This window comes from Ranitomeya variabilis, chromosome 3, assembly GCF_051348905.1.
Source record: "Ranitomeya variabilis isolate aRanVar5 chromosome 3, aRanVar5.hap1, whole genome shotgun sequence".
NCBI classification, from domain to species: Eukaryota; Metazoa; Chordata; class Amphibia; order Anura; family Dendrobatidae; genus Ranitomeya; species Ranitomeya variabilis.
This window is the reverse complement of record NC_135234.1, coordinates 80466288-80479622: the sequence shown is the minus strand read 5'-3', so window position 1 is coordinate 80479622 and position 13335 is coordinate 80466288. Positions and strand designations below refer to the sequence as shown.

The window sequence follows — 13335 nt, the reverse complement described above, 5'->3', positions numbered from 1 at the left end:
TTGACATAATGGTTTGGCTTCTCGGGGTGGTCTTGGTGAGTAATGTGGTCCTGGCTACTCTGGGTATATGGCACTAACAAGGATCAGCAGCCCTATGACCGCAGCCAGATATCTATGTTTTCAGGGATAAGAGATTGACATTGCTAATGATAGGTTCTGCCTAATTATAGCTTTTCGGTGTTGCATTACCATAAGAATAGACATACAGTGGATTTACTCGGGTGAAGTCTTGTCACACACTGTGCTAAATGGAAAATTAGCTTTTTGAGTAAGATATTGCCCTTGATTTTATTATAAAGTAGAGATTAATCCTACTATTGCAGGTAAGGGGATATTCACACCCAGCAGATTTCTTCTCAAAGTTTCTACGACTGAAAATAATCTATATATATATATATATATATATATATATATATATATATATATATATATATATATATATATATATATATATATATATATATATATTTTTTTTTTATTTTTTTTTTGCAAGGTTTATCCATGTGAATGGGACAGTCAGATTTCTGGAATAAATTGTACTCGAGACCCTTTTACCATTTAGGATAACTTGGGATTTAAGCATCCGGTATAGAGCAGCCCCCCTAAGACTTGCCTAATGCTCCCAGTGAGTAGTGTAGATTGGTGCGGAGGTTGAGGATGAGCAGTGCGTATAAGAAATTACTTCACTTATCGGTGAATTTATGGGTAATTATAGGGTTATAGCTGTTCGGTTACATGAAGTGGAATGGATTGGATGTGTCATAGGCTTGTGTGCAGAAAAAAACAACCATGTCCTTTTATAGTGTTAATCCCTATTTTTCCCCGAAGATGGTGTCAGACTTGCCATTTGGAAGTCAGCAACAGTGTAGTGCGTAGCAGGGCCTAAGGGTGCAGGGTAAACCGGCTGTCAGTCACCCGACTAACGAGCAAAACGCGGCTTAACAGCTACAGGCGGGCTAGGGTAAGTGCACATTAATGGGGTTGGCTGCTACTTTTTTTTTTTAATTGATGTCTTATCCTTACGGTAGGCCCTCAATACCTGATCAGTGGGGGTACAACCCCAGCCACCGCTACTGATCTGTTACCGGGGCTAACGGTGGCTGGAAGTTGTCTGATGCCTCCAGAACATGGCAGCTTCGTCACATCTACTATGGCTATAGCCGAGTACTTAACATCCACCCCTATTTAAATGAATAGTACCCAACCACAACCACTATAGAAATAATGGCGCTACCGCCTCTCACCAGTAACAGCTGATAGGTGGTGCTGCACTCGCTCGCATGATACGATATAGATGTCCTATCGTGAAGAGAGATCATTAATGTCAGATCAGTGGGGTCTGAAACCCCACCGTTGTATACACTGTACAGAGCCACTATGTAATGTACGGCTGCTCCGCTCCGGTTTGCTTCAACATAGTTCTGAACAACCCCTTTAATCATCTTGAAGGGCAGTTGGTTTTGTATATGGGATAAGAAAATGAGGAGACATGTTTGAGGTCAGTGGTGTCTATGCAAGTCTTCTGGGGTTGGGTATTGTGCCCCTGGTCCAGTACTGGAGCATAGACCGGACAGATTATACTGTCTGATTCTGGGAATAAATGCTGCACTTCGTCCCGGTGAATAAAGCGAATCCAAAATCTCATTTACATTTTACAATTGAATATGCTTTAGTGATATTTTGGCAGCTTTGGACATCGGGGACATTTATACTTCTGTTTATATCTCATGAATTGATATATCTGAGGTTGTATGTCTGGAGTGTTCCCTGCCTCCGGCATGTCCATAGGCCCCATACACCAGGCTTTCATGGATGCATATATCGGACTTGTATATGTTGTCAGGAATCAATAGCCGCTGTATGTCTAATAATTTGGTACATGTTGGAGGTGTGCGTTGCGGAATACCCAAAAGTAAACCTCTGCCACCGCCTTCCACATAATGCCTCTCTGCCACTTTAAACCGTGATGTAACTGAAAATAAACTCAGTGATTGCCTGAAATTAACCTCCACATCCCCAGATTGCAAGTAGTTTTTTCCGGTGTCATATGAAATTTTTTGGAAGGGGGTCCTCACTCTTTAGAGCAAGGGCACACAACCATTTTTGGTCCTTGTGCCAGTCTGGCTTGAATTAATCTCAGGTGGGCAGAGCAGAACTTGAATATTATGGGTATTCGAACACATATTACAAGAATTAAGTTCCAGTTCTTCCCCCATTCAAACTCGAGAAATGAAGAGACCATGGGGCTGATTCATCAAGACGGGTGTTCTGCAAACCAGTCCTGGTGCATTGTGCACTGGAGCACGATGTGCCAAAATCATTAAAAGGCAGTGCGCCCCTGCAAGAATCGTCTGACATTTGTTTCTGTTGTAATTGATGTCACTTTGTAGTCGGAACGCTCTGTCAAAACTCTGCTCACTTTTCGATAAGTTGGCTGAGCAGGTTGGGACTGGCAAAAAAGCACCGAATGTCACAAATTTTGCAAAATTCAAGTAGATTTACGCCAGAAAACTTTCTTGATGAATCCGCCTGTATGTAGGCATTTGGCTCTTTTTATTGCAGTTTGCCTATTGTTTCACTACTCCCTAAAAAAAATTGGAATGGCGATATAATTTATGGCCACCTCTATACCGCCTCGTCTCCTGAGTTCCCCACATCAGACCCCATTCTGCCAGTATATGAGGATCCCAGAGATGATAATTCCATTGCGTTATTTGCCAGTCCACCCTCCCGCCGACACACTGCTCCTCTTCTCTCCACCATCGAAAATGCTTGCGAGCCGCCACAAGACACGGATTAGCATGCCAGATGGTTGGAGGCCCGTGCAGAATAGATTAGCAGGCCGCATGGAGTGCACCCCTGTTATATAGTAATTGGCTAAATTCCGGTTTTCTAATGGCTTACAATTAATATGCAAACGAGCACAATTTATAGTAACCATTGTGCTCTGGGCAGATTGTCAGACTTCACGCTTATTGTTTGACCAATGTACACATATTTTTGGTAAGTTTTGACAAGAAAATTTATCCATATGTTGAGCGCTGGGGACACAAGAAGCGGCCATTGAAAAATGAATTTCTACAAGTTTTTTTTTTTTTTTTTGTCACTTATCGAAGAAGAAAAATAAAGACTAAACGACATGACCACAACATGTGAACAAAGGCTGATGATTGCAGCAAATAAATGTAAAGAGAATCACAACTGAAAGAAAAGACGAAGCGAAGGATGAAAACAAGACGGCTGATCTGCCAGATGTTTTTCTTTCTCTGCATGCAAGCAATGGAAAATGGTGATGATGATGAGCGGTATAACAATGTTAGCGGAGCAATTCCAAATGTAACACTGCGGCTGACAGGAGTCTTGGTGTGAAAACTATTAGTCAAAATTTAATTTTAATACTGCACCTGGACTATATGGCTGACATCCAGGCGTCCTTAGAGAGCCAGGCGATGTCAGGTGTACACCGCCATTTACAGACTTGTTGAAAGTTTCATTTTTATTTTTTTTTTCAATCTTAAATTTGATTTTTTTTTACACTGTGTAGTCTGCACTGTAGTAGTATAATAGGAATGGTGTGCAGTATTGCAGTGCGCATGTGCCATGAATAATCAAGAGCGCCGGTGCATGCACACTGCAGTTCTGTGCTCTACAAGGTGGTAGCTGTAGGCTATAGCGGAAAAAAATGTTGACCAGTTACCTTTAAGGATAATGCTCCTAAAAATCCCTATATACTTTTCCATCATTCCTTGTGCTGGGCTGCAAGCCAGCAGGGAGCACAGACCTGTATCTCCACCGAAACCCCTCTCACTCTCACTCAATCCCAGCATGATCGCCAGCCAGTACAGGACATTACAGGGAATAGAAGTAATGCACACAACACCAGCTCTGACAATAAAAATTATCCCCTACTCCTGGATGTATGGACTTGTAAAGTAGTGGCCAAACTCTTCAAATATTTGGTGTACATTATTTTTAACAGTTGGGAAATAATGCTTGAAGCTTTGACTTAAGGCTATACAACCTGATATTAAATGGGTTGCCCGCAATCAACAAAAAATTGACTGCAAACTAACAATTACAGACTGATACAGAGTGGTGAGGACCCTGTCCTTGCGGGGTTACATTCTACAGGATGGTGGGGAAGGAGACAATGGGTTGAGTGGTTGTGGCAGCTCCGGTGTTGGTGAGGCGGTAGCTTCAGTAGTGGTGAGGAGGCAGGCGCGTCAGTGCAGGCTGTAAGTTTTCCTGAAGAGGTGGGTTTTTAGGTTCCGTTTGAAGGATCCGAATGTGGTTGATAGTCGGACATGTTGGGGCAAAGAATTCCAGAGGATGGGGGATATTCGGGAGAAGTCTTGGAGGCGATTAGGGAGGAGCAAATAAGTGTGGAGGAGAGAAGGAGGTCTTGGGAGGACCGGAGATTATGAAATCTTCCATATCGGGAGATTAGGTCAGAGATATATGGAATTATATATGGGAATATATGGGAATTTAGATTGTGTACTCCATTGGGGCTGTGCCAATAATGTATGTAAAGTGCTGCGGAATAAGATGGTGCTATATATGCAAAAAAGCATAATAAAATAATTAGTTGGCCCGTGCAAAATTTTCGCACATTGGTTGTCGGGGGCGCAGGCAATTTCAGAAAAATTAAGCTGGTCAAATGTAAATGAATTTAATGAGATGATGAACACAGAGGTATGTGTGGAGATATATGTGTGTGTGTGTGTATATATATAATATATATATATATATATATATATATATATATATATATATATATATATATATATATATATATATATATATATATATATATATTTTATTTTTTTTTAACGAATATTTGAGCCCATGGATCCACTATATGTCCATTTTGCAAGCCAGCGAGCAAATCTCGCCGTACAGATGTCACACGGATGCTTACATGCAAGAAAATCGCATCCTCGCACTGCACACGGATGACATACAGACCACTGTTCAGGGAACATTGCTGCGATTTTTATCCATGTAAAACGGACCTTTTTTAAATTTATACGTTGTGTGTGACTCCAGCCTAAAGGAGATCCACCAACATTTAACATAATGGTATTTTACTTACTGATCAGATGGGGTCTGATTGTCAGGACTTTGCAAAAGAACAGGGGCGGCAGCATTTTTTTCCCCTGCACAGCAGCACTGCCATCTATCTGCAGTGTAGGGAAGTGCAACATAGCCCTATATATGTGAACGGAGCAGCTCCCTGTACAGCATTGCCACTTTGACAGTAAAAATGATGGAGAATTGACCCCATAACTGAGCGTATTTACACCATTGGATAATAACTGGGAATATCCCCTTAAAGTAATATCTGCAGATTACAGGTCCTTCTCAAAAAATTAGCATATAGTGTTAAATTTCATTATTTACCATAATGTAATGATTACAATTAAACTTTCATATATTATAGATTCATTATCCACCAACTGAAATTTGTCAGGTCTTTTATTGTTTTAATACTGATGATTTTGGCCTACAACTCCTGATAACCCAAAAAACCTGTCTCAATAAATTAGCATATCAAGAAAAGGTTCTCTAAATGACCTATTACCCTAATCTTCTGAATCAACTAATTAACTCTAAACACATGCAAAAGATACCTGAGGCTTTTAAAAACTCCCTGCCTGGTTCATTACTCAAAACCCCCATCATGGGTAAGACTAGCGACCTGACAGATGTCAAGAAGGCCATCATTGACACCCTCAAGCAAGAGGGTAAGACCCAGAAAGAAATTTCTCAACAAATAGGCTGTTCCCAGAGTGCTGTATCAAGGCACCTCAATGGTAAGTCTGTTGGAAGGAAACAATGTGGCAGAAAACGCTGTACAACGAGAAGAGGTGACCGGACCCTGAGGAAGATTGTGGAGAAGGACCGATTCCAGACCTTGGGGAACCTGAGGAAGCAGTGGACTGAGTCTGGTGTGGAAACATCCAGAGCCACCGTGCACAGGCGTGTGCAGGAAATGGGCTACAGGTGCCGCATTCCCCAGGTAAAGCCACTTTTGAACCATAAACAGCGGCAGAAGCGCCTGACCTGGGCTACAGAGAAGCAGCACTGGACTGTTGCTAAGTGGTCCCAAGTACTTTTTTCTGATGAAAGCAAATTTTGCATGTCATTCGGAAATCAAGGTGCCAGAGTCTGGAGGAAGACTGGGGAGAAGGAAATGCCAAAATGCCTGAAGTCCAGTGTCAAGTACCCACAGTCAGTGATGGTGTGGGGTGCCATGTCAGCTGCTGGTGTTGGTCCACTGTGTTTCATCAAGGGCAGGGTCAATGCAGCTAGCTATCAGGAGATTTTGGAGCACTTCATGCTTCCTGGCACCTGCTCACAGTGCCAAAACCACTGGTAAATGGTTTACTGACCATGGTATTACTGTGCTCAATTGGCCTGCCAACTCTCCTGACCTGAACCCCATAGAGAATCTGTGGGATATTGTGAAGAGAAAGTTGAGAGACGCAAGACCCAACACTCTGGATGAGCTTAAGGCCGCTATTGAAGCATCCTGGGCCTCCATAACATCTCAGCAGTGTCACAGGCTGATTGCCTCCATGCCACGCCGCATTGAAGCAGTCATTTCTGCCAAAGGATTCCCGACCAAGTATTGAGTGCATAACTGAACATTATTATTTGATGGTTTTTTTGTTTGTTATTAAAAAACACTTTTATTTGATTGGACGGTTGAAATATGCTAATTTATTGAGACAGGTTTTTTGGGTTATCAGGAGTTGTAGGCCAAAATCATCAGTATTAAAACAATAAAAGACCTGACAAATTTCAGTTGGTGGATAATGAATCTATAATATATGAAAGTTTAATTGTAATCATTACATTATGGTAAATAATGAAATTTAACACTATATGCTAATTTTTTGAGAAGGACCTGTATTTTATCTTTTTTTTTTCCCCTGCGGTTGTGTTTTTTTTTTTTTTTTTTTTTTATTTTTGCAAGGTTGTTTCCTCCAATCTCTCCCATCGGGAAACAATGTACAGTCTGAGTTATGTCAACGCTGCAGTTTTTTTACTTGGAACCAGAGGTGACTCCAGGTCACCAATAAGCTGCAAACTTAGAAGGAAGATAGACTTTTCAATGACTGTCCAATAATACGGAAAATCTGATGGTTCAGAACCTGTCCAGTCCCTTTTAAGGTACCTTCACACTAAGCGACGCTGCAGCAATACAGACAACGATGCCGATCGCTGCAGCGTCGCTGGAGAGCTGTCACACAGACCGCTCTCCAGCGACCAACGATGCCGAGGTCCCTGGGTAACCAGGGTAAACATCGGGTTACTAAGCGCAGGGCCGCGCTTAGTAACCCGATGTTTACCCTGGTTACCAGCGTAAAATGTAAAAAAACCAAACAGCACATACTCACATTCACGTCCCTCGCCGTCCGCTTCCTGCACTGACTGAGCGCCGGCCCTAACAGCAGAGCGGTGACGTGACCGCTGTGCTGTACTTTCACTTTCACTTTACGGCGCTCAGTCAGTGTGGGAAGCGGACGCCGGGGGACGCGAAGGTGAGCATGTACTGTTTTTTTTTTTTTTTTTACATTTTACACTGGTAACCAGGGTAAACATCGAGTTACTAAGCGCGGTCGCTGGTATCGTTGCTTTTGGTGTCAAACACGACGATAAACGCCGGTCTGACGACCAAATAAAGTTCTGAACTTTGTTCAACGACCAGCGATATCACAGCAGGATCCTGATCGCTGCTGCGTGTCAAGCTAAACGATATCGCTATCCAGGATGCTGCAACGTCACGGATCGCTAGCGATATCGTTTAGTGTGAAGGTACCTTTAGGCTGCATTCATTTATATCTTCAGTTTTAAAGCTGACGTCTTAAACAGGTAAAGTTTTACTTTTATTCTACTTCCACATATGTAGCAATTATTTTATATGTACCTGCCTGAAATCGGCTGGGCAAGGAGTTCGGCAAGCTGGAAAGCCCCCAAGGCAAATGTTAGGATTTTTTTTCAGCCTTGTGGTAGTATGCATGGGGTAGTATGGTGCCACCTGCAGGTCATTTATCCTTACTACAGTTTTATGAAAATTAATGTTTAAAGTGTATTTTGTGATCACATCGTGGATGTGTGGTTTGTTTGGCTATTTTTAGAAGAGGAGTTTTTTTTTGTTTTTTTTGTTTTTTTTCATGGAGCAGTTTTGAAGAATTTTTTACGTTTTTGGAATAGTTGTTCTTTTAAGCATTTTTTTCAATGCTTTGACTCAGCAGTGTCTAGTTTGATAGTGGATGCCATAAGTATCTGCTTCAAAGATGTGACATTCCCTTTTTTTTCCCCATCAAATCATTATCAAAACCTGAAGTGGAATTTTTTTTCCCAAGAATTGAACATATAAACATAAAAAAGTGTTAAACTTGAAATGAGTAGGAAGAGCATATAGCCTTACTATAATACTGTGCATGCAAGTAGCCCATGTGTTTCTGGTTCTATTATTGTTCTCTTGTTTCTACAAGACTGGGGAGTCCACCACTCCTCTGTGGGTCATTTGCATTTAAGCTGTTCCATCCTGCATGTCCACATGGATAGTCCTTCTCTGAACCCTGCTTATACAGGTACTATACAGATGATCAGGTTTTAAATACATCAGATAGGGATTGCATACATTAGTTAGGACTGCTCTATAAGGGTATACCTTGGCGATTTGGTGGAGCAGCTTAGTATACATTTTTTTGCAAAAAAACGTATCAACTAAATACCCTGTTTTCTTTACATCTTTTGACTAGCACTTGCTTATTACTGTGATTTTTTTACAACAGAGTATTTTTGACCTCACTGTGCTCTTTTGTGTCTTCAAGTTTTCTGGTGGTGTGAACAGGTTCCTACAGACTTGTTCAATGTGCAAGTAGCCCATGTGTTTCTGGTTCTATTACTGTGCTGCCATTGTAGGCTTCCCACTTCTACTCCCATTTTTCCCTCTCTAATCCTTGCTCCTCTTACCCACACTCTTACTGTATATACCTCTGTCTTATCTTTTATGCAATATTAGGCCAGGTTCATACGACCGTATAAAAAATCATCAGATTCCCAGAAAATTGGGACTATTCTATGTGTATCCAATGGCTACTGATTAATCTTGTATTCCCGAGACCAGTGAGTCTGTGCTCCGTCCTCCTTAGTGCATCGTTCACGCTCCCGCACCTAACCTACATGGCTTCTCATCGTATTGTGTCTCGATTTTTCTTTCTTCCTTATATAGATGTTTCACTTGGAAACTAAGGAGATGGAGAACAGTGTGTCAGGGGAAGACGTGTTAAAGGCAGGTTTCCAATAGATCGCATTAGCTTCAAGAATTAAAGGACAGCTTATTTTTTAAATAAATTTGTCCATTCTAATTCCAAAGGCCTCACCTGAAATCTTCCTTACAATGAGCACACTGGGCCAAAGCTGCTAAAATGTTGGGGGAGATTTATCCAAGTGCATAGGTTTTCCCCATCAATAGAAGAAATTATTTGATTGATGGAGATGCTGTAGTCCCCACTTTTCCCAATAACGAGGCTCTGCAGAGTGCAGATTAAGCATGTGCTCTTCCTTGTCTGTGGGACTGCCGGCAATATCCTGCAGAGCCGCCAATATGTTATCATCTATCCTATCAATAGGGGATAACTTGTATACGGAGTACAACTCATTTAAATGGCTTCTTTAAATATGAGAACTGGAAATTCATCGATCACTATAGGCTCCGCATTAATGAAGATTTAATATATCTACCCCTGTCTACAAAAAGTGAAGGTGCGAAGGGGGTCTAGAATAAAAGGTTACCTACACCCCTGCGGTTCTCCTGAACGAAGCTTACGTCCTCATATGGGGGCCAAGTATGTGGGCAGCCTCCTGAAATATGCGATGCAGGCTAAGAAGTAACATTGGGTTGTATATGCCATTGTTTTCTGGAAGTTTGTTTGGTTTTTAAATAACTAAAATGGGTACAATTATTAGTAAATTACATTGTTCTGCTTTGGACCCACATATATTTTCACTCTCTTATTTTTTTTAAGAGTCTGTTTGGTGAAAAGTTGCAAAATTTGTCTCCAGAGCCCTGCTGCTGATATAGAAAAACTTGTGATAGTGGTGCTTTTACAAGGTTCCATAATCAGAATTTGCCATGGAAGCCAAAATATTGTCAGGAATTGATTCTTTTAAGATGATCGGTTGAATCTTCAATGCTGACTCTATTGCACTGTATGTAATCCAATTGAAAAAAGGGATATTAAAGGGGTTGTACTGAACTTTTTTCAGCAGGGCTGTGGAGTCGGTAAGCCAAACCTCAGACTCCTCAATTTCCCCGACTCCCCAGCACTGGTCACTACTGAGCATGTGCATAAAGTGCAGCACAGATTCATCTCAACGAAAAGCCGAGATCTGGAACAGAACAGACATTTATAGGACGTTTCATAACTTTCCCAAATTCTTCTGAAAAAATTTACAGCACATCCTGCATTGTTCTACTGTACCCAATGTATTGTGTATTTTAGGACTTGGTCCATATTATACCGACTCAAACTCCAATTCCTACAAAATGGACACAGACTCCGACTCCACAGCCCTGCTTTTTTCCCTCTCCACCTGCCTTGCGGTTTTAAATGATGGGTGACGGCTGTCTTTAGTAACCTGTTTCCTCCGTCTGTAATCTCACGCCGATGTGGTTATTGCCGTGGGCGACACGTGTGCAGGTTGAGCTTCCGGCTCAATAACGTCTTATAGAGATGGCTGCTGGGCGAGTGCCATCCACAGCCCTGCCAATGTGAGATTTCAGACAAAGGAGGCCGGACGCTGACAAAGCAGTCACCTGTCATTCACAGAGCGGCTGCAGGCAGAGTGGACCCCGGTGCACTGTCCGGCCCCCTACACTTGAACCTAATTAACCTAGAGCTTTGAATGGTGATTACAGAAGAACAACAAAGCAGATTTCATCACCAAACTATCAATGTAATCTGTATTACAGCCCCACTACTGCCATGTCTTTACTTCACATTCCAAGTCCGTGGTGACAGGTTCTGTAAAGGTTAGGTTCTGATTGCATGACATTAGATATGAGCATTCCCCCGGCTAACCTGTCCCTGTATCTGCCATGTATCATTGTAGTTGACATTTTGTAATCTCTTCGAATATAGCTAGTCAAAAAAAAAAAAAAACAGCAGCACGGTTTCCATGCTCATGCCTTCAAAGCACAGACATTTGTGCAGCAAACATGTTCTTTATAATAAACCAGAAATCCGGACAAATACTAACAAGGTTGATGTTGTCTGCCATGTTACCTGTGCAGTGGGAATGTAGACTGCCATGGCTACTGTCTTTGTAAGACTCAGCTGACATTAAACTTATTTAACTCTCAATGCAGGAAAAAAAATAAAAAAAAGCTTCTTGAATCAGAGCTGATGCTGCTGTGATCCCAGGACCTGATTTATAGATATGCAACAAGCTTGTGGGCAGAAATTTGTTTCATAATAAATGCAGAATATATATAATCTGCAAGTGCCCATTCCCTTGCCATAGATTAAAGTGCATGAAAAGGAGATAGGCTTGAGATTTATTAGGAGGATGTGCTGCCATACCTTACATTCATTAGATACTCATGGACAAGGTTTCAAAAAACAGATTTAATAAAACTTCAGGTCATGTGGCGCCATCTAGTGGCGAACATGTAATATACAAGTACCTAGCATACCTATTGTACTTCACATTCTTCATTACAAATTGTTCCCTTGGCCTTGAAATTTGCCGTTTTGCATCTTTGAGAAAACTCTAAGAATCTTTATTGTAGTTTTTTTTTTTTTTTCTAGGTGTGTTTTTACATTTTTGGGCCAGATAATTTCAGCAGATTGCATGATTATTTATTTTAATTCCAAAAACCAGAAGCTGTCAAGTTGAAAATGCAGTCCAAACTGCGGTCTAAGGATTCACGCTCTCAGGTAGATGCTTGGAACATGAAGCCACGGGGTTTTTCTCTCAACGTCGGAATAATGTTTATTTTCCAGTGGATGCGCAGTACTGAAAATAAAACCATTTTTAAAAGTATTTACGGAGCGGTTTTGGAAGGACTTTTTTCCTGAAGTGTTCTTTGCAGCTTTTTGATTGGACAGTGCCTAATTTGCAGACTTTTCCTTAAGGATTCACTTCAAAGAAGTGATAGGCACTTTTTGATTTTTCTACCAAAGGTTTTGAAAACCTCTTAATCTTAAGGGGAAAAAAAAATGTTCAAAATGTCTCCTTCTATGAACAGCACAGTGGGTTTCCCACAGAAAGAAATTCGGTATGTAGCATTTTTTTAAAGTAGATTTTTAAGTTTTGCTCTAAGAAACACTCCAGAAAAACAAACTGTGAACATAGCTAAATCTATGTGCTTAGTTTTGAGGGTTTTTTTGTGAAGAAATTTGAAAAAAAAAGCCTGGTATCCAAAGTAAGCTCAAGTCACAGATCCCGAAGAAACGTTTTTAAAATAGTCACTGTCCAACGATTCAGGACAAGAAAATTTCCCCAAAGGAGGAAAGTTCCGTGAGGCGGCTTCTGCTTGATAAACTCATGGTTTTTGAACATACCATTAGGGTCAGTAAACGCTGTGGGTTGGATGCAGCGTGCTTGTGCAACGTCCAACCTGCAGCGACCAGATGTTACAGCATAGTGGAGGGGATTTTAAGAAATCGCAAGTCCACTATGCATCCACAGACACTCGCGGCTCACCTGCGGAGACGGATATGCGGCACGTCTTTCCAGACCGCAGCATGTCTATTTCTCTTGCAGAGACGCAAGAGAAATGTCACCAATAGAATGTATTGAACGCGGTGAAGGGTATGTGCACACCTTTCAGATCCTCAGCATTTTTTGCAGTGCAGAAACGCTGCAGATCCGCAAGTGATTTACAGCACAATGTAAATCAATGGTAAAAAAAAAAAAAAATGCTGTGCTACTGGTGCGGAAAATTCCATGCTGAAACGCGGCAGATTAAAAGAAGTAGCATGTTACTTCTTTTTTGCGGATCTGCAGCGTTTTTGTACCCATTCCATTATAGAAATCCGCAGGGGTAAAAAACGCAGCAAAACCACACAAAATCCGCACACAAAAACGCGTCAAATCCGCACCTGCGTTTTCTGCCAAGAGATGCAGAATTTGCACCAGAAATTCCTAAGCCTAATCCGCAACGTGTGCACATAGCCGAATGTGCTTTTGGGCTGTTCTGTTGATAGTCCATCGTCATGCTGATTGACAGCTAGCTCCCTGCTGCCTAACTGCAGGGAGCCAGCGATCGATCAGCATAACGCCTTAGTCATGCCCCGTCGACAGAGCAGC

The 13335-nt window shown here is 41.5% G+C and overlaps 1 protein-coding gene across 5 annotated transcripts in view; it reads left to right on the top strand.

The window, feature by feature from the left end:
• The window catches only part of ABR (ABR activator of RhoGEF and GTPase), a 430921-nt gene that overhangs the window by 162169 nt on the left and 255417 nt on the right, over nucleotides 1-13335 (top strand). The gene's annotated exons all lie outside the window — the stretch shown is intronic.